General features: G+C 36.9%; 1 protein-coding gene and 2 pseudogenes across 1 annotated transcript in view; 1 reads left to right on the forward strand and 2 right to left on the reverse strand.

The window, feature by feature from the left end:
* Nucleotides 1–21,867, forward strand: part of LOC137243727 (transient-receptor-potential-like protein) — a 172,916-nt gene that overhangs the window by 77,756 nt on the left and 73,293 nt on the right. The gene's annotated exons all lie outside the window — the stretch shown is intronic.
* On the reverse strand, nt 16,249–16,876 carry LOC137243732 (uncharacterized; annotated as a pseudogene).
* Nucleotides 16,625–20,293, reverse strand: LOC137245889 (amino acid transporter heavy chain SLC3A2-like; annotated as a pseudogene).

Here is a 21,867-nt window from a genome sequence, read left to right on the forward strand (position 1 = left end):
GTGGACCAAAAAAAAAATTTTTTTTCCTATGAAAAACTACAAACGATTTAAAACGTATTTCAAAAACAAAAAAACCAAATTTACTTAAATTGCTTGGTTTCCGCACAATGTATTATATTTTCGGAGTAACTATAAGAACTACAAAAAAATGAATTTCACTACAATCAATTTCATCGTTTGTAGTTATAGGAAAAGTACTTTTAGTGCTTCCAAATTGCTGCGTTCTTGGTTTTTTTGAGATGCGTTAGCGATATCTCCGAAACCTGTGGACCAAAAAAAATTTTTTTTCGTATGAAAAACTACAAACGATTTAAAACGTATTTCAAAAACAAAAAACCAAATTTACTTAAATTGCTTGCTTTCCGCACAATGTATTATATTTTCGGAGTAACTATAAAAACTACAAAAAAATGAATTTCACTACAATCAATTTCATCGTTTGTAGTTATAGGAAAAGTACTTTTAGTGCTTCCAAATTGCTGCGTTCTTGGTTTTTTTGAGATGCGTTAGCGATATCTCCGAAACCTGTCGACAAAAAAAAAAATTTTTTTTTCGTATGAAAAACTACAAACGATTTAAAACGTATTTCAAAAAGAAAAAACCCAAATTTCCTTAAATTGCTTGGTTTCCGCACAATGTATTATATTTTCGGAGTAACTATAAAAACTACAAAAAAATGAATTTCACTACAATCAATTTCATCGTTTGTAGTTATAGGAAAAGTACTTTTAGTGCTTCCAAATTGCTGCGTTCTTGGTTTTTTTGAGATGCCTTAGCGATATCTCCGAAACCTGTGGACCAAAAAAAAATTTATTTTTCGTATGAAAAACTACAAACGATTTAAAACGTATTTCAGAAAGAAAAAACCCAAATTTGCTTAAATTGCTTGGTTTACGCACAATGTATTATATTTTCGGAGTAACTATAAAAACTACAAAAAAATGAATTTCACTACAATCAATTTCATCGTTTGTAGTTATAGGAAAAGTACTTTTAGTGCTTCCAAATTGCTGCGTTCTTGGTTTTTTTGAGATGCGTTAGCGATATCTCCGAAACCTGTGGACCAAAAAAAAAATTTTTTTTCGTATGAAAAACTACAAACGATTTAAAACGTATTTCAAAAAGAAAAAACCCAAATTTACTTAAATTGCTTGGTTTCCGCACAATGTATTATATTTTCGGAGTAACTATAAGAACTACACAAAAATGAATTTTACTACAATCAATTTCATCGTTTGTAGTTATAGGAAAAGTACCTTTAGTGCTTCCAAATTGCTGCGTTCTTGGTTTTTTTGAGATGCGTTAGCGATATCTCCGAAACCTGTGGACCAAAAAAAAAATTTTTTTTCCTATGAAAAACTACAAACGATTTAAAACGTATTTCAAAAACAAAAAAACCAAATTTACTTAAATTGCTTGGTTTCCGCACAATGTATTATATTTTCGGAGTAACTATAAGAACTACAAAAAAATGAATTTCACTACAATCAATTTCATCGTTTGTAGTTATAGGAAAAGTACTTTTAGTGCTTCCAAATTGCTGCGTTCTTGGTTTTTTTGAGATGCGTTAGCGATATCTCCGAAACCTGTGGACCAAAAAAAAATTTTTTTTCGTATGAAAAACTACAAACGATTTAAAACGTATTTCAAAAACAAAAAAACCAAATTTACTTAAATTGCTTGGTTTCCGCACAATGTATTATATTTTCGGAGTAACTATAAAAACTACAAAAAAATGAATTTCACTACAATCAATTTCATCGTTTGTAGTTATAGGAAAAGTACTTTTAGTGCTTCCAAATTGCTGCGTTCTTGTTTTTTTTGAGATGTGTTAGCGATATCTCCGAAACCTGTCGACCAAAAAAAAATTTTTTTTTCGTATGAAAAACTACAAACGATTTAAAACGTATTTCAAAAAGAAAAAACCCAAATTTCCTTAAATTGCTTGGTTTCCGCACAATGTATTATATTTTCGGAGTAACTATAAAAACTACAAAAAAATGAATTTCACTACAATCAATTTCATCGTTTGTAGTTATAGGAAAAGTACTTTTAGTGCTTCCAAATTGCTGCGTTCTTGGTTTTTTTGAGATGCGTTAGCGATATCTCCGAAACCTGTGGACCAAAAAAAAATTTATTTTTCGTATGAAAAACTACAAACGATTTAAAACGTATTTCAGAAAGAAAAAACCCAAATTTGCTTAAATTGCTTGGTTTCCGCACAATGTATTATATTTTCGGAGTAACTATAAAAACTACAAAAAAATGAATTTCACTACAATCAATTTCATCGTTTGTAGTTATAGGAAAAGTACTTTTAGTGCTTCCAAATTGCTGCGTTCTTGGTTTTTTTGAGATGCGTTAGCGATATCTCCGAAACCTGTGGACCAAAAAAAAAATTTTTTTTCGTATGAAAAACTACAAATGATTTAAAACGTATCTCAAAAACAAAAAAACCAAATTTACTTAAATTGCTTGGTTTCCGCACAATGTATTATATTTTCGGAGTAACTATAAAAACTACAAAAAAATTAATTTCACTACAATCAATTTCATCGTTTGTAGTTATAGGCAAAGTACTCTTAGTGCTTCCAAATTGCTGCGTTCTTGGTTTTTTTGAGATGCGTTAGCAATATCTCCGAAACCTGTCGACCAAAAAAAAAATTTTTTTTCGTATGAAAAACTACAAACGATTTAAAACGTATTTCAAAAAGAAAAAACCCAAATTTCCTTAAATTGCTTGGTTTCCGCACAATGTATTATATTTTCGGAGTAACTATAAAAACTACAAAAAAATGAATTTCACTACAATCAATTTCATCGTTTGTAGTTATAGGAAAGGTGCTTTTAGTGCTTCCAAATTGCTGCGTTCTTGGTTTTTTTGAGATGCGTTAGCGATATCTCCGAAACCTGTGGATCAAAAAAAAATTTATTTTTCGTATGAAAAACTACAAACGATTTAAAACGTATTTCAAAAAGAAAAAAACCAAATCTGCTTAAATTGCTTGGTTTCCGCACAATGTATTATATTTTCGGAGTAACTATAAGAACTACAAAAAAATGAACTTCACTACAATCAATTGCATCGTTTGTAGTTATAGAAATCACAAAAAAAATTTGGATTTTTTCAAAGCGGGTTCCAGCGTGATGCAGCTGCAATCCCCGATTATTAAAAATCATACAAATCACCAATTGTTAAAATAATCGAACAAAGAATACGCAGTCAGTCAATGGATGCATTTTATGATTAATAGAGATGTGCAATTATCGGTAATTTGGCGATCATATGTAAGTACGTAAATTTTCTCTTCACGGGTGACGTGTTGTTGTTATTTAAAATTCCTGGAATTTTGACTGAAAATTGTTCGCTTATTTTTTTCATACCACTCAATTGCGTATAAATAGCGCTCACAAAATGAATCTCGATGGATTTTATATTTAAAAAGTGGTGCGAAAGATCCTCAACTAAAATGAATTCTCTAATTCAATTGACGATTCTTTTTGTCGGTCTAAACTGCCATGTCAAATTTATGGATGCGCAGTTTCGTGTTATAAATGACGCAAATATAGGAATAGAGCAGAGCCCTCATTCAGTTGCAATATCTGTTAATAACGTCTATGGTTGCGCTGGTACCTTAGTCAACATGAAATCGGTGGTTACTGCTGCGCATTGCGTAGTAGGGCAATAAGCGCTGAAACTCGCCGTACTAGCTGGTGTAACTGATATATGTGAAATAAATATAGGAACAGGGAAACAACGCAATATGGAGCGTATATTTTTATTTATATTATTTTTAATGCATAAACAGGCATGATGGATATACATAGCTGTGATTAAAGTGGATAGGAACTTTGACCGGAATAATGCCTTAAAACCACTACTTCTTTGCAATGTTGGATTACAACCGGGCACAATGATGCAATTTAGTGGATGGGATTCGATGGCTGCAAGTGCTAAGTTTCCTCATCTTCTTCTCCAAATGACCAAATCGAACAATGAGGCTGTCACAACTACTTCCCAACACACATCACTTTCATTACATCCAGCACACATTTTTGTGTTTCGTAAAATTTTCGGGTTCGCTATACTCGAATAGAGAATATGGCAGAGTGCCTTTGGATTTATGGGCACTACAGTAGTTTGGAGAATAGGAAAATGAGTCCTATCACCTGTAACTCTCGAACGCCATTCACTAGCTTGCATTTTTGTGTCCGGTGGTAATTCAACCTTGCAAAGAAGTATTGGTTTTACGGCATTATTCCGGTCAAAGTTCCTACCCACTTTAACCACAGCTATATCCAGCAAGCTTGTTTCTGAATTATAATTACAATCGGAAATTATACGCTCCACAAAGCGCTGTGGCCATTCTCCTGAGTTTATTTCACGTGTATCGCTTACACCAGCTAGTACGACGGGTCTTCGCGCTTCTTGCCCTAATACGCAATGCGCAGCAGTAACCACCGATTTCATGTTGACTAAGGTACCAGCGCAACCATAGACGTCATTATCAAATATTATTGAAACTGAATGTGGGCTCTTCTATATTCCAATATTTGCGCAATTTATTATACGAAACTGCGCATCCGTAAAGGTGAAATGGCAGCTTAGACCGACAAAAAGGATCGTCAAATAAATGAGAGAATTCATTTAAGTTGAAGACTTTTCGCACCACTTTTTAAGTATAAAATATATCGAGATTAATCTTGTGAGCGCTATTTATACCCAATTAAGTGGTGTGAATAAAAAATAAGCAAACACATTTCCGTCAAAATTTCAGGAAATTTAAATAACACCAATACATCTTAATTGAAGTTAAACTTATACAATAAATAATCTTGTTTATTTTCACTCAGTACATTATAAAAAAAAAATAAATAAGGCGCGGTAAACTCCGAAGAGATTTTATGCCGAGCTTATCTCCAAATTTGCGTCATGCTTATTTTATTTTTCCCTTGGTTTTTAATTAGTTAAACAAACAGATTTGCTAGTGGCGTAACAATAGGAATGAAGGTTTGTCAAAAAGACACGGGCCGCCGACCCAAGTGGGCCCCGGGCCAAGAGGCCGAGAGTTCAAAAATATTTTATTAATTGTATCTGAATATTTTATTTTTTTGAAAAGTATATTTTTATAAGTTTTGCTTAAAAACCGAAGTGAGACAACTGAAGACTACAATACAATTTCAAGCTAAACATTAAATATTTCAACCAAACTAAAAAAAACAAGTAAGGAACGTTAAGTTCGGGTGTAAACGAACATTACATACTCAGTTGATAGCTATGGTGACAACATAAGGGAAAATGAAAGCCATCAAAGAGTATTTTATGAGGGAGTGGGCCATAGTTCTACAGGTGGACGCCATTTAGGGATATCGCCATAAAGGTGGATCAGGGTTGACTCTAGAATTTGTTTGTACGATATGGGTATCAAATGAAAGGTATTAATGAGGGTTTTAAAAGGGAGTGGTGGTAGTTGTATTGTGAAGGCGTTTTCCAGATATCGACCAAAATGTGGACAAGGGTGACCCAGAACATCATCTGTTGGATACCGCTAATTTATTTATATATGTAATACCTGCCAAGATTTCAAGGGTTTTTTATTTCGCCTGCAGAACTTTTTCATTTTCTTCTACTTAATATGGTAGGTGTCACAACCACTTTACAAAGTTTTTTCTAAAGTTATATTCCGCGTCAATAAACCAATCCAATTACCATGTTTCATCCCTTCTTCCGTATTTGGTATAGAATTATGGCATTTTTTTCATTTTTCGTAATTTTCGATATCGAAAAAGTGGGCGTGGTCATAGTCGGATTTCATTCATTTTTTATACCAAGATAAAGTGAGCTGAGATAAGTACGTGAACTAAGTTCAGTAAAGATATGTCGATTTTGCTCAAGTTAGTGTGTTAACGGCCATGCGGAAGGACAGACTGATGACTGTGTATAAAAACTGGGCGTGGCTTCAACCGAAAAACAGTTAACGTTAAAAAATCTATGCCCCTACCAAATTTCAAAAGGATTGGTAAATTTTGGTCGATTTATGGCATTAAAAGTATCCTAGACAAATTATATGAAAAAGGGCGGAGCCACGCATATTTTGAAATTTTCTTTTATTTTTGTATTTTGTTGCACCATATCATTACTGGAGTTGAATGTTGGCATAATTTGCTTATATACTGTAAAGATATTAAATTTTTTGTTAAAATTTTACTTAAACAAATTTTTTTTTTAAAGTGGGCGTGGTCCTTCTCCGATTTTGCTAATTTTTATTAAGCGTACATATAGTAATAGGAGTAACGTTCCTGCCAAATTTCATCATGATATCTTCAACGACTGCCAAATTACAGATTGCAAAATTTTTAAATTACCTTCATTTAAAAGTGGGCGGTGCCACGCCCATTGTCCAAAATTTTACTAATTTACTATTCTGAGTCATAAATTCAACTCACCTACGAAGTTTCATCGCTTTATCTGTCTTTGGTTATGAATTATTGCACTTTTTCGGTTTTTCGAAATTTTCGATATCGAAAAAGTGGGCGTGGTTATAGTCCGATATCATTCATTTTAAATAGCGATCTGAGATGAGTGCTCAGGAACCTACATACCAAATTTTATCAAGATACCTCAAAATGTACTCCAGTTATCGTGTTAACGGACGGACGGACGGACGGACATAGCTCAATCAAATTTTTTTTCGATCCTGATAATTTTGATATATGGAAGTCTATATCTATCTCGATTCCTTTATACCTGTACAATAGGCCGGGTCGATTTGTGGGGAGGCAAAAAAATCGCCCATTGCTCTGTGAAAATCATAAGCTAGGGATCAAAATAAGAAACTTTGCCGAAGGAACCATACCGCTAAAACGAATTCTGATGTCCCCCCCCCTTTGGGTCGTAGGGGCAAATTTTGAAAAATTCCACTTTGAAATGCCTATGTTTTTTCTTTTTGGAGTATATTTTTCTCTTTAGAAATTTATTTAGTCAGAACATATGTAAATGAAAAAATGAATTTAACTTAGTAATAGAAAAGAAATTAAAAAAAATTATTAGAAATTAGCGTTTTTACAACCCCCTTTTAAAACCAAGGCATCACTGTGATGCATTTGCAGATCGTAAAATTGCTTGTGTTGTTTTTTTTAAGCCACCACAAGACACAGCCCTACCCAAAAGTTCGACCCAAAGGTATGGTTCCTTCGGTAAAGTTTCTTATTTTGATCCCTAGAATACAATTTTCACAGAGCAATGAGCGATTTTTAAATCAACCCGCCCTACTGTACAACCAACCGTTATCCAATCAAACTTAATATACTCTGTGAGCTCTGCTCAACTGAGTATAAAAAGATGTTGATTCATTTATAGAATTGTACACGTTAACCGTGAAGGGTAATTTTACGTACCTACATATGATCGTCAAATTACTGATAACTGCAAAAGGCATCCATTGACTGACTGCGTGTTCTTTGTTCGATTATTATTAAAATGTCTAGTTCCAGAAAATATTTAAACGGAAGCGAAAAACGAAAGAGAAAGAGGGAGACTGAAGCAAAAAATAAAAAGCTACCTAAAATTAGTCAGTACTTGAAAAATTATGACTTATAGTGAAGAATTGGACCTTACTAAAATTATACCGGAATTAGCAGATGCAACACCCAACTTCAGTGACTATCCAGATCCAGAATAACCACAATAACGTACTAGCAAAACTCAAAGATAATTATATTTTAGCATGAACAATATTGTATCTTCGCCATATGCTACTGATAAGGGTATTTTTAAAGAGCTACCTGATCAAGTGAAAAGGTTCTTGATTGAAAACGGATATTGTAAACCTAAGGGCCCTTTTTTAAAAGAAAGAAAAAAAAAACGAGATCTAGAAAAACATTACTATATTGTTTCCAAGTCTGGCGTGAAACTTGAACGTATATGGCTATCCTATTTTTAATACTTCAGAAAACGTATTGTGAACAATGTTGGTTATTCGAAGATCGGACATCTAAGAAAATACAAAATGTTTGGACTGAGGGCGATGACGACTGTAAACATGTTGCAAATGCCACACAATGACACGAGACATCAAGAATTCGTCTGGATTCCTGTCTTACATATCAACAGTGGCGGCTACACACTCGAACGCTCAATGAAGAGCAAGAGTCTATGATCAAAAAAGAAAAACCTTTTTGGCGTCAAATTTTGTCTAGGCTCCTTAATGTTACTCTGACACTTTCAACGTGTCATTTCGCCTTTCGTGGCCACAGAGAAAACGCAGATAGTAGTGATCCGAGCTTCAAAGGAAGCTTTCTGAGTATTGTTGAGTTACAAGGAAAATGGGTGCTGATTTTACAAGATTTGTTAAGTAAACCAAAGGGCCAGGGAAGTACTTAAGTCCAAGAATACAAAATGAGTTAATATCTGGCTTGGTGCTAAAAATAAAAAAATGCACTTAACTATAAATGAAATAAATGCCGCAACTTTACTTTATCATATCCGATAAAACTCAAGATGTTTCAAAAAAATGATCAACTGTGTGAACTTTATCGTTATTGCATGATATAAAAATATGACAATGGGATCGCAAAATCGCTTTTCATTAAAGAAACATTTTTAGGATTTCATGAAGTTAAGGCTCAAACTGCCTTCGCAATGACGAAGCAAATTAAATGACAAAAGTAGTCCTCTTAAAAGCGTCAAGGACAAGGATACAATGGTATATATATATATATATATATATATATATATATATATGTTCACTTTGCTGCTCATAATTTAAATCTAGTACTCAATAATGCAGTGAGAGTGGTTATTGATATGTAAAATTTTTTTCGAAAAAATTCAACCAATTTGTAATTTTTTTGGGCGTAGTATCAAAAGATGGAATACTTTATCGAGTTTTGTATATTATAAAGAAATTGAGTCTTCAACTTCAATAATATTAAAACCATTAAAACCTAATAGTTGTGCAGGACGTTATGATGCCGTTTTTTGCTTTAAAAGTTCGGTTTGTTGAAGTGCAAAAAGCGCTAACGAAAACATTCTGTTAAATTGCAAATCAGATGAAGGAAATGAAGCTGTTTCATTCAAAAAGAAGATCGATAACTACAATTTTGTTATGTTATTGGTTTTTCATTGCAAGATCCTACTTACAATCGATGCAGTCTCTAAAGTACATAAGCCTCAAGCCACCAATCTTACATATGCCTTAAAACGTTTGAAGAAGAATTGAAAAGGTATCGACATGAATTTCAAAATTTAAAAATGGCAGCAAATAGTGTAGCAGAAAAATGGTCCATCAGCCCTGAATTTTCTAAAACTCGTCAGAGGAAGGTAAAACGCCATTTTGTTGAGCTTTGCGAAAATGAGTGACCCCAAGATCCGAAAATTTTGTTCAAGCTGAACATATTTTATCGAGCATTGGGCATCATTATAAACAAGCCAAAATCGCGTTTTATTTCAATGAATTAAATTGTTTCAATTTTAGTGTTTTGCAGCTTCCCAGCCTTTTAAAGTGCACCGAAATAGAAAAGTCTCGTGTATTAGAGACCTTGATGATTTAATTATAATAAAAAATCATTTTATGTTTTTCCATTGCGTTAATGTTACTTCTTACAATTCCCGTTACGTAACAGCTAGTGCTGAATGATCATTTTCTAAACTAAAATTGATAAAAACCCAATGAAGAAACTCTATGAGACAAGAGAGGTTATGTAACTTGGCTATTCTCTCTGTTGAAAATTGTATGGCCCGATCTCTAAAATTTGATGATGTTATAGACAATTTTGCTGAACGTAAATCTCGAAAAAAAAAATTGTTTTTCTTCATAAATATTTTATTAAATTAAATTGTTATTTATATTTCATTGTAAATGCATGGGGATTCCCTTACGATGTTGTTTCTTCAGCGAATAGATGATTAATGCATTGAGATATTATGTTCTATGGATGAATGTGTAGTCTCCAATACGCATTGGGCTAGTATCGAGTAGAGACCATTCGTAATTGCCTGAGAGAGGAGGCCTATGGCTATTTGTGGGACATATACAACGTGTAATTGAGAACGCTGTAAACTTCGAAGTTTATTAAAATTAAATTGAGTAAAACGTGACTGTTGTATTTGATAGGGCCCCTTCAAAAGGATTTGCCACGGGCCCCAGATGGCATAGTTACGCCACTGAGATTTGTTCTATTGATATAACAAAGGTAACATAAGGTTTTTACGCATAGCGGCTTTGACAAAACATTTTGCTATACTTTTTCAAAAACCAATTGCCTTGTACTTGTTTCTTTATATTTGTGTTTGCACAGCTGGATTGTGTTATCAAATTGTTATGTTTATAATGACCGTGTTTTTAATGAATAAATACAGAAAAGTACAACATGTGCACTTAAATAGTTTTTACTGTTTCCAAACTGCTAATATGTTCTATTGTATATTGCCAGAAAACCACAGTTGGTAACAGTGCACTAAATTCTGAGCAACAACACTGCTCGAACTTACGTGGCCCAATAAATCGCAAAATATTTGCAGTTAAGTGTTAATGAGGGGTTAATTTGTTGTGAATTAAAACGTTTGTTCATCTTTCATATATTCGTAAAACTAGCACTATGCCCGCGGGCCAGTCCCCACGAAGAAAAAAGAACATAAAATTATTGCGATATATCAAGATATGATCTTGAAAACAGTAACGAGACCTACCAGAAAACAATCTTTAAATAGTCCCAACAAATGGCAAATATCGCTGAGATAAGCACACAGTGATAAATAGAAGGAAGGAATTACTGGATTTCTTAAAGAGGTAGACTCCCATACTCCCCTGAAATGCTTTTTTTGAAATGTTCTTGGAATAGTTCCATTAATACCCATATTATTTATTTGTTAATATAAAAACCGGAGCGTTTAGATTAAATTGTGTAAAACAAACAACATTGCATTGAAGTTCATGAGCGTGCTAGTTGGCATGCGCCCTTAGCTAGTTGATCCGCTTTCTCATTCGCAACTATTGGCTTATGCCCTGGAACTCAATATAGATGTAGCCTTCTCCCTATCCAGGTTTTTCAAGGGGTTGCTTACATCTAGATGCTGTGCTATGCGAGATTATTGCCTTATTTGCTGCTTGGATATCAATATAAAATTTGACGTGGCTGTATTTTAAGCTATTTTCTTCTAAAAATTTTAGGCGTAGCATAACCTGATTAAGGTTCAGTTGGTCTTACTTATAGGTTAGGTTAGGTAAGGTTGCAAGGGCTGAGCTGGACACTATGGTAACAGCTCACTACTTAGGCTATCAATGGGCCCATTGTAATACCCTATAGGGTCTCAGAGAGGACCCCTACCCCGCCTAAGGCGGGTCTAACTACCTCGTTGAAATTATAAATTTTGCTAGAGCCTTTACTTCATAGCTAGAGACCTCAGCGAGGTCATGTAGAAAAGGTTTACCAAGGATGGCCAGCCTACGCCTACTAAGCGTTGGACAATGACAGAGAAGGTGCTTCCTATTCTGTATATCTGCAGCTGCGATAATAGTCGAAGGTCGTTACCCCCATTCTAGCACCATGCGTGCCTATTAAGCAATGGCCTGTTAGAACCCTTATCAGGGCCGATAGAACTGATTTATTTAAAATCAGACGCGCTTCTGTGCGCCCCTTGTCACATGAGGGCCAGAATTGCCTGGATGTCTCACACGATGATATGGCTGACCATAGTCCATTTGCAATTCTTATAGTGCTTGTGTTCACATGAAGCCTGGAAGTGGCCATGGGTATACCTACGGAATCATTTCCCGGAAGGATATGGTCGGTGGTGCCTCTTCTGGCCAGCTCGTCTGCCCTTGACCCTAGAGCCGGCACCCCCACACCCCTGGAGCCCCCAGCAGCCAAACCGCCAGACGCTTGACGCCGAGTGGCAGCCGTGCTGGTGGCTACGAGATTGGCGGCAGCCGCCCCAAAGGCCTCCCGGTCGGTGGCCCCTCCCCGAGAGGTGCCGGCCTTTGGAATATCCAGGCTGGATTTTCCCTCAGCCCACCCCCATCTCCCTGAGGCCCCAGAAGTCAACCCACCAGATGCTTGTCGCTGGGCGGAGGGCCTGCTGGTGGGGGCCAATGGAGGGGCGGTAGTAGCACTGATGGCCTCCCGGTCAGTACCCCCTCCATGAGAGGTACTGTCTCTCGGACTACTCGAACCGGATAATCTCTCGGCTCTTTTCTGTCTGTCTGCCGCTGCAGCCGCGAACCTCTGAGGAATTCTCTCATCTAACTTGAGGCCCAGCTGAACCGTAGCCTTTGCGGAGCAAGCTCCTGTCGGCTTCTTATTTGTAGAGCCGCCCTCCTTAATATTATTATTTTTTAATATTTCCTCCATGCTAAATTACATCCCACGAGTAGCGGAGAAGGGGAAAGGTCCACCCGGACAGAGATCCGCGATGTCCGGGTAAGGATTAATAGCATCGAAGGTCGCCCGGTGTTCGATGCACTGCGTAAGCGACTGTCGACGATTTGGGGTGACGCCGGAGAGTGCAAGGCGCAACACCCCCCTGAAAGGTACCGTCGCGTCCAATGCTTTAATTTATTTGTCTGATCAACGCCCTAGATTGATGAGGATTGTAATTACTAGTACCTAGGAACTACCTAATTATTTTTCAGCTTTTAGTATTATTATTACTTAATGTAAGTATTGTTTTCAATAAAACTGTTTAACTTAAATTTTTTTTTTAATTATTATTTCGTCTCATCTTAAGGCCAATAATTTCTGTCAATACAATCACATCTACATTTTTGTCAGTATAAGTTGAAGTTAAGTGGCAACTGAAGTTCAGAAAACTATAATTCGAGTTCAGAATTTTCAATTTAAATTCAGAAAGCTACAGTTTAACTCCAGAAAATTATAATTCATTTGCAATTTTCTAAATAAAGTTGCTATTTTTTGGACTTGAATTGAAAGGTTCTGAATTTAAATTGAAAATCTGGAATTGAGCTGTAAATCTCTGAATTTTAGTTATAATTTTTTATATATGAGTTAATACTTTCCTAACTTAAAATGGAAAAGTTGTAGACATGATTGACGTTATATAAGTTTTTTGCATGATTATTTTCTGTCCGAATATTAAAAACAACAGACCAAAGTGCGGCTTAAGCCTATCTCACCAAGGACCTGCAAAAAATGCGATTAGTAAAGGATGAATGTGGAATAGGTCGCATATGAATATGCGACTATAGTCCGTTGAGATTTCTTTGTATAAGTTGGTGTGATCCCTTTTATTTGCGGTTACACTGAAGTGACAGCCCTTGGTCTAGAAAAATCTCGAGTCGCTCCGGTACATGGAATCGGCTGTCTTGGGAAGCAACAACCGGCTGTTCAAAATGCAGTTTTCCTAGGACTCCTGTTAGAGGATATTGATGACAATTTGTGATCGTTCGCGCCTATTGGATATGGCGAAGCACTGCTACAAGAAGAAAAACAAAAAACATCCCTTTTATTTGATCTCGTCTAATGGAGAGATTCTCTTCGTACTCCTAATCGTACTGCCGGAGGCATCTTCTCTGTTCGTTTATGGGTGCAGTCGGACAGAACTTTCTAGCGGGGGCTTTACCTAGCTGTTGGAAAACTGCGATTGTCAGTAGGCATTGTAAAAAATGGTGCTTTTATCTTCTTATTGCTAACATTTTAAGTTATTTCCTTTTCAAATTTTATCACTTGCGAGCGGATATTAATGAATCAGCTAATACTTTCTAACAGTTGGGACATGTAAGTTCCGCCCATTAATAACAATTCAGACATATTAATACAAAGACATTTTTTAAACTGGGGTTCCACCTGTGCTTGTGAAAAACCAGGATCCAAGACAAAATAAAATTTAGGAATTCTAGCATGTGAGGGATGGGGCAACTCACATACATATGTGAATAACTTTCAGCTGGCTGATTCAGTGTCATACTTTTTTTTTTGATTTGGTGATCTCTTCTACGTTAAAATGAGCCAGCACAAAGCAAGTAACAAATAAGTACGCAAATTGCTTCGCAGTAGTTGTCAAACATTTAGAAATAGATTTATTAACATTATCTCATTGGGTACAAGAGACAGTGATTCTAATACTTTAGTAGTCAAAATTAAACTCTTTGAAATTGTGAGGGCAAATGTTAAGGAAAGCCAACACCCAATACCGCGGAAGAAGGGGCAATGAAAGGGGAATGACAAAAAAGAAAAGATAAAAATGCGCAACGAATCGTTCGACACTGAAAGAGCGAATATTAGCTGGCATAAACGTCAAGAGTAATACGACTGCTTTTTTTAATGTTGTTTGTATGAAGGTGACATCTGTGGACTGCTTTAAGTATAAAGACTAAAAGAGTAGTTGAAAGTCGTTACAAATAACCAGTGATCAAATCGATGCTACGCTCAGGCACGTTGGCTGCATGAACTTTGCAACTTTGTTTTTTTTTTTCAGTTTCTGTAAAACACATTTTGCACTTTGTTATTTTTTATGCCACATTCTTAAAAGTTCTTTATTTTTGTTTGTGCTTACATGCTTACATGCTGACTGTTGCATTTTGCTTTCATATCCACCGCCACGTTGTCCTTGAATCCTGCATGTCAATGGAATTTTATTTCAAATACGCGCGCTATACAACCTCGCACCATGCCCCACTGCCATCTTTGACACCCCACAGGGTTATTAATTCTTGTCTCGCAGCGCGCTGACGACGTTGCTATACGCCTTTTTGGTACAGAACGCATGAAAAAGGAATTGGCCGCAGAAGAATTGCGTCAACGCGGCAAACCACCAACAAAACTAGAGTTGCTTGTTGTGCTTTATGTGTTCGGTTTAATGTTTGAGGAAGTGCAGGAAATATTTGCACTGGGCATGAAGTGTTAGTTGCGTAATATGTGGAATTTTATCACTAATCTTCGCAAAACTCATCAGAATGGCGTTTTACCTTCCTCTATCGAATTTTGGAAAACTAAGGGGTGATGGACCATTTTTCTGCTACACTATTTGCTTCCATTTTTTAATTTTCAAATTCATGTCGATATCTTTTCAATTCTTCTTCAAACGTTTTAAGGCATTTGAAAGATCGGTGGCTTCAGACTGAAGTGCTTTAGAGGCTGCATCGATTGTAAGTAAGATTTTGCAATGAAAAACCAATAACATAACAAAATTGTAGTTTTCAATCTTCTTTTTGAATGAAACAGCTTTATTTCCTTCATTTGATTTGCAATTTAACAGAATGTATTTGTTAGCGCGTTTTGCAATTTAACAAACCGAACTTTTAAAGCAAAAAACAGCATCATAACGTCCTGCACATCTATTAGGTTTTAATGTTTTTAATGTTTTTGAAGTTGAAGACTCAATTTCTTTATAAGATACAAAACTTGATAAAGTATTCCATCTTTTGATAATACGCCCAAAAAAATTATAAATTTGTTGAATTGTTTCGAAAAAAATTTTACATATCAATAACCACTCTCACTGCATTATTGAGTACAAGATTTAAATTATGAGCAGCACAGTGAACATATGGAGGAATATTTTTGTCATTTAATTTGCTTCGTCATTGCTAAGGCAGTTTGAGTCTTAACTTCATGAAATCCTAAAAATTTTTCTTTAATGAAACGCGATTTTGCGATCCCATTGCCATATTTTTATATCATACAATAACGGTATGGTTCACACATTTGATAATTTTTTTGAAACATCTTGAGTTTTATCGAATATGATAAAGTAAAATGGTGCGGAATTTATTTCATTTATAGTTAAGTGCAATTTTTATTTTTAGCACCAAGACAGATATTAACTCAATTTGTATTCTTGGATTTAGTATGTCCCTGACCCTTTGGTTTACTTAACAATTCTTTTAAAACCAGCACGCATTTTCCTTGTAACTCAACAATACTCAGAAAACTTCCTTTGAAGCTCGAATCACTACAATCTGCGGTTTCTCTGTAGCCACGAAAGGCTAAATGACACGTTGAAAATTGCAGAGTAACATTAAGGAGCCTAGCCAAATTTAACGCCAAAAAGGGTTTTCTTTTTATAATTTTGATCCTAGACTCTTGCTCTTCATTGAGCGTTCGAGTGTGTATGTTAAATACGTGTGATGATAAATACACATCAATCCAATTTATACAACGAATTGTGCTGTTGACAGAAGTATATACGTATATACATAGTATGTAATGGCGACGACAGGCTGCTTATCTTTTCTCGATTTGGTAAGCTTAAAGGTGTTGCCAACCCATTTACTCTGAATTTACAGCCACTTAAGTTAATATAACTGTAGCACCAGGTGTAACTTCCAACGATTTGGTATCCACCTTTGATTTCACTACAATATCTGAGTTGTTGTAGCTGTCACTTAAAGCATACACCGACATTTTATCGGGTAAAGATGGATGAGTGAAATCATCTTTCACAATCACGCTGAATGGGTTGTAAGCAACGAAGTAACCGGGATTTTACAGACTTGATTCTGGAATAAGCAAATAATTGGTCCGAATCATATAAATGATATCCTCCATGCATATAAGGTGACAAACGCAGCTGCTTTATTCCATCAAATACATCCACACGCATATCCTTGAAGAGTGAAGAATTTCCATCAGAAACTATCGGAACACCAGGCAATAATGATACAAATAACGCAACAACTGTTGGGTCGCAGCACCAAAGTTCCAATGTAGCCATGTTTCAGTTCCAACAGCATTCATTGTATTTGTAAATTAATTTTGTAATTTTTGCCCGCTTAAATTTGTACGCAAAGCGTGTACAAATTGCCCATAAGTTGGCATATCGATGCCCCATTCACCATTTTTTTGTGCGATAAACATCTGGATGTAGAATATCATCAGCCACCGATAGGAATGCATCAGCTGTGATATTCTGTACAAATATTTTAACTTCACTCCCTCTTGGAACGTGCTATGTATGTTTTTTCAAAATCCCTATTCAAGTGAACGCCAATTGTTTGGTGTTTTTGCATCTTCTTTCCAAATCAAAGCGGAATGTTTAATTTATCTACCAAGGCTTCATTTAAGAGTGTTGAATAGCGTGGTACATAGTTTGGTGTTATATCTAATATAACATTAACTCCCCTCGTATCGTAGCTATCAACAACATCTTTGATCTTTTGTTCTATATCTGGTTCTTGGACTAAATATGTATGTGCAGGTGGCAATTCATATGACACCGGATGCTTTAATACGTTTGGCTATATCAATATCACTGGCGCTTGCCTGAAGGTCATTAAATTTGGCGAGAAGACCACCCTTATACCATGGTAATGGTTCAGGTGCTGCACATTTCGAGCATCAATGATCCTGAATATAGCACATACAAGCATGGCTACCCAGATAGCCTAAAACCAATACAGAAAATCCAACGTAAACGTACCCAAAGTGGAATGTTGGCATACTTGGTTAACAAATTCTATGTAATTCATTACCATCCACCTGAAAAAATAAGAAAATAAATCAAAAGTTGTCAATGAATTAAAAGAAATAAAAATTTACATAAATGAAACTGAAAGGAAAATCTAACCTACGACATACTTACCGCGTGCGTTTTTCAATGGAAATCATTGTTTACTATATAGTTTGGCAGCTTAAGTAGAGGTTATGTTGCGAATAGAGTGGAAGGCAGTGGACTAGGCAGTCGAATGTCATATAATGAAGGAATGGTGTTCGGAGATTTTTCAAAGTTAAAAAAAAAAATGATAAAAGCTTTAATATAAATAAAACTATTGTTTCAATAACAACAAAAACGCCATATACATTCTGTATACATAAATCTGTAAGGATTATCTCACTTTAAAATTTGAATTAAATAATCTAAAGTTTTTTTTTGAAACTGAGTCGAGAATTGTGCGTGTGAATGTGCGAATTTTCACCGATCAGCTGTTAGTTGCGCTACTTGGTAAAATTTACAATGATGGAAATGTCATATTTTTTTTCACGTCACGTACCGGTTTGCTATTCCACCACAGCAATCACTACACACAATGCAACGAGAACGGCAGAGTTGCCACGTTACCTAACGCGACCACCAAATGGTCCATTTCACAACGCCTCTGTCAGGGTTCAGACACTTACTTTCCCTTTACCCAAGAAAACCACGATCCAAATAAGAATATCGAGTATTATTTGTGAGCATTAAATTTTATTCCATAAATAACAATACAATTCATGAATACAAAAACCACAATCCTACATTAATGTATCCTGGAAAATTCCTGTTACGGGAAAACAACTGGATGGCAACCCGCAACATACCAACGGCAGCCTCATTAGTGCTGTCAGACTAAGGGCGGATACCGAACATTAAAGAGACAAAATCAGTACCGAAAACCGCAAAACATCGCAATCGGGACTGACGCGTTTTTTGTATTTTTACCAATACGGGCATCTACTGCAGTACCAAGCAGTCATACACAACAAAGAAATTTTTTTTGTTGTTTTTTACCCTTTCCGTTTTTTGGGTACTGTTTTCTGGCTGGGGGGGGGCAGGACTTGTTGTTTTTCAACAGCCAATGTCACAAAAGGTCATTATAAGGGCTCGGTACAAAAACAATCCGGGTCCCGAAATAAAAGAATCCCGACACGACAAAATCCCGAAATGGGAAAAAGTCAACTGTTTCTACCGGCCTAGTGTGCTACTGCCCCAGTGACCTAGTTTTTTTCAAGGGCAAGCAAATATATATATGTATATATATATATATACTCGCACACTACAATTTCACCATACCAGCTGTCAGCTAACCAAGAAATACACGACAGGGTTGCATGCAATCTCAGAATGGTACGTGCAGATAGAACGCGTCGTGGAGAACGCATCGCCAATCTGCATGCAAGCACCGGCAGTTGGTACACTTTCCGAGTTTAGTTACGATTTTCGCTATTCGTCATGAGCTGTCGCACAAAATTAAATCCATACCTTCGTCAGCCTCTACGCTTCGTTTTAAACTCGGTTTATTCATCTATTTTAACGTACGCTTGTTAATAAAACAACACGCGTATCACGAAAACAAGTAATTTTGCGCGGGTGGCTTGGAATCACGTCCGTTCCAACCTCCCACATACCGCAATCTTGCTGGTTTTGTTGAAATGCATAAGCTGCTCGAAATCACAGCACTAATCACAGCGCCTTGCAAAAACGCTCTCGTCATTCCACGTCATTTGACTAGTCATTTTACGGTGATAGGTTATATTCGTAGTCACATTTGCATGGGCGTGGGTAAGTTTTGTGACCAAGTGTTTTGCAGGGTAATAATATAATACACAACTTACGAAATACATGCGCTGCAGCGAAAACGCGAATCACCCAACCAACCTCACGGCCACTCGCCCTGGAACATCCATAAAATGCCACAGTCGACCTGAGAGCGACACGACACGTTATACGCTGGAACGGAGACCTCGGCCTCTTCGTCCAGCCCAGAGAAACCTCAAAACTTTCGAGTCTGGAACGGAGACCTCTGCCTCTTCGTCCAACCAACAAAAAAACCGCAAATCTGGAATGGAGACTTCGGCCTCTCGTTTCAGCGGAGGTCATTGGCGGAAAACGATGTTGCGTATCGCAAGGGGGCCGGCATGTTTAGGCAGGATGCCTAACTTTTTCCGCATCTGTCTGCGATCCTCCCAATGCAACCCTGCGAATCGATACTCGATACTCGAATTAATTTGTAACCACACACACCATCACCGCCACATGCATGTGCATGCATGTACATGTACGTGTATGTGTGTTTTTTTGTCAGCACTCATGCATATGCATGTCGGGGTTGATGTGTGGGTGCCTTTCCCCTTCAAAACGGAGGATTTTGCAGGTCAACGGTTGTAGCTTGCTATACAACCGGCCTCTTGGATTTCAACCGCCGTACCATACGCATCTGCCGCTAACGATCTCTGCCGTGTTTCTACATACAGTCAGGTAATATTGTCACCAAGTTAATTTACGTCCGCCCAATAAAACAGTCTTATTATAACGAGAAATTCTCGTCTATTTGTTTATTTCATTATTCCACACGCCATATACCCACGGAGATCGACCCTGGTGCGCCCACCTACCTCCAGGCAAGTTTGTCAGCGGGTTTGCAATCATTGCCAAGCGGCTTACTGAATTAACAAAGACAAATATCGATTTTAAATGGAGTCCCCTATGCGATGATGCGTTTCCAAAATTGAATAGACTTATTGCTAGCTCGTCGATACTTACCATTTGTGATGTTGGAAAATAGCATGAATTGCATACAGATGCTTCAAGTGTAGGACTCGCTGCTATTCTAATGCAGCGTGATGACGATGGAAGCATGAGACCAGTAGCTTATTATAGCAGGGGCTGCTGGCGAAATTATCATGCAGATGAGCTGGAAGTATTGGCAGTTGTTGACGCCTGCCAACGATTGCGAATGTTTTTGTTAGGTAAGTATTTCACCATCGTAACCGACTGTCAGGCGATATCGAGCCCCAAAGCAACTAAACGTATTTTACAGCGAGTTGCGCGCTGGCTACTCAAGCTCCTCGAATACGATTGTGACATTGTGTATCGCGCTGGGACATCAATGGCGCATGTCGACGCTATGTGTCGCGCCCCACCAGAGGCAGCAAGAGAGGGCGGGGATGATATACAAACGTTTTCAGTTGAGGATTGGGTGTCAGTCATGCAGCACAAGATGAAAAGCTTAAAACGATTATATATATTTTGAGGGGAGCAGAACAATCCAAACATAAGGTGAAAATAAAATCAGAGTATAAATTGACAAATCATCGGCTGTACAAGTTAAATGGCACTAACGAAATTCAGCTGGTAGTGCCAAAAGGTATGAGGTGGCGCCTGATGAAACTATGCCACGACGATTGTGGTCATCCAGGGGTAGATGGGACAATAAATAAGTTGGTAAACAACTTTTGGTTTCCCCGTTTACGAAATTTTGTGAAAGGCTACATTTAATCCTGCATCGAGTGTTGCTACCACCATCACACGACTCGAAAACAATGCGAGCTGTATGGAATGGGCATTCCGAAATTACCGTTCCAAGTCCTGCACTAGGATCACCTGGGACCATTTGTGAAGAGCAAACACGAACACGAAGACGCGTTGGTCATCGTTGATGCTCTCACCAGGTATGTGGTTGTTGTCCCAACGAGATCGACGGAAACAAAGCCGATGGTTGTCGCACTGAATGAACTCACGTTATTTTTCGGCTTACCTCAGAAAATGGTGACAGATGATGGTACGGCCTTTACGTCGACAGCTTTTACTACGTTTTGTGAAACAAATAGTATTCAACACATTAAAGTAGCAATGCGTACACCGCGATCAAATGTGTTGGCCGACCGAGTTAACCAGGCGATCTTGGCATATTTGAAGCCATCAACTAGTAATCCGAAAGATTGGGTTGCCCACTTACGCTCATTGCAGCGGACACTCAACACAAAGAAGAATGCCACCACAAAGGTCGCTGCATTAGACCTTGTGTACGACTTTCCTCTTCGTGACATTAGCGGAAATAAAGTATTGGCAGCGGTTCATGATGACGAGGTTCAATTTGTGATGAATAGTAGGCGCAATGATGCAAATATGGCATGAAAGATGATACCAACTAATTCCAAACTCGGGACGAGTTAGGCAGCAGGGAAGGCCGAGCTATCACCCTTAAATAAATCATATACTTATATACATTCATAGTCTTACTCTCTTTAGTTTCTCTTATTTCTCATTTATACACGCACACACTCTCTCATATTGTATTACACACCAGCATTGTACTCTTTTGTTTTGTTTGAGTTAGTTCTTGTTCGATATTCAATAAAGTTAGTTATCGTGACAATATATATATATACCATCATTTCCTTGTCCTTGACACTTATTAAGAGGAATATTTT

The sequence above is a fragment of the Eurosta solidaginis genome, chromosome 3 (assembly GCF_040869045.1).
Source record: "Eurosta solidaginis isolate ZX-2024a chromosome 3, ASM4086904v1, whole genome shotgun sequence".
NCBI classification, from domain to species: domain Eukaryota; kingdom Metazoa; phylum Arthropoda; class Insecta; order Diptera; family Tephritidae; genus Eurosta; species Eurosta solidaginis.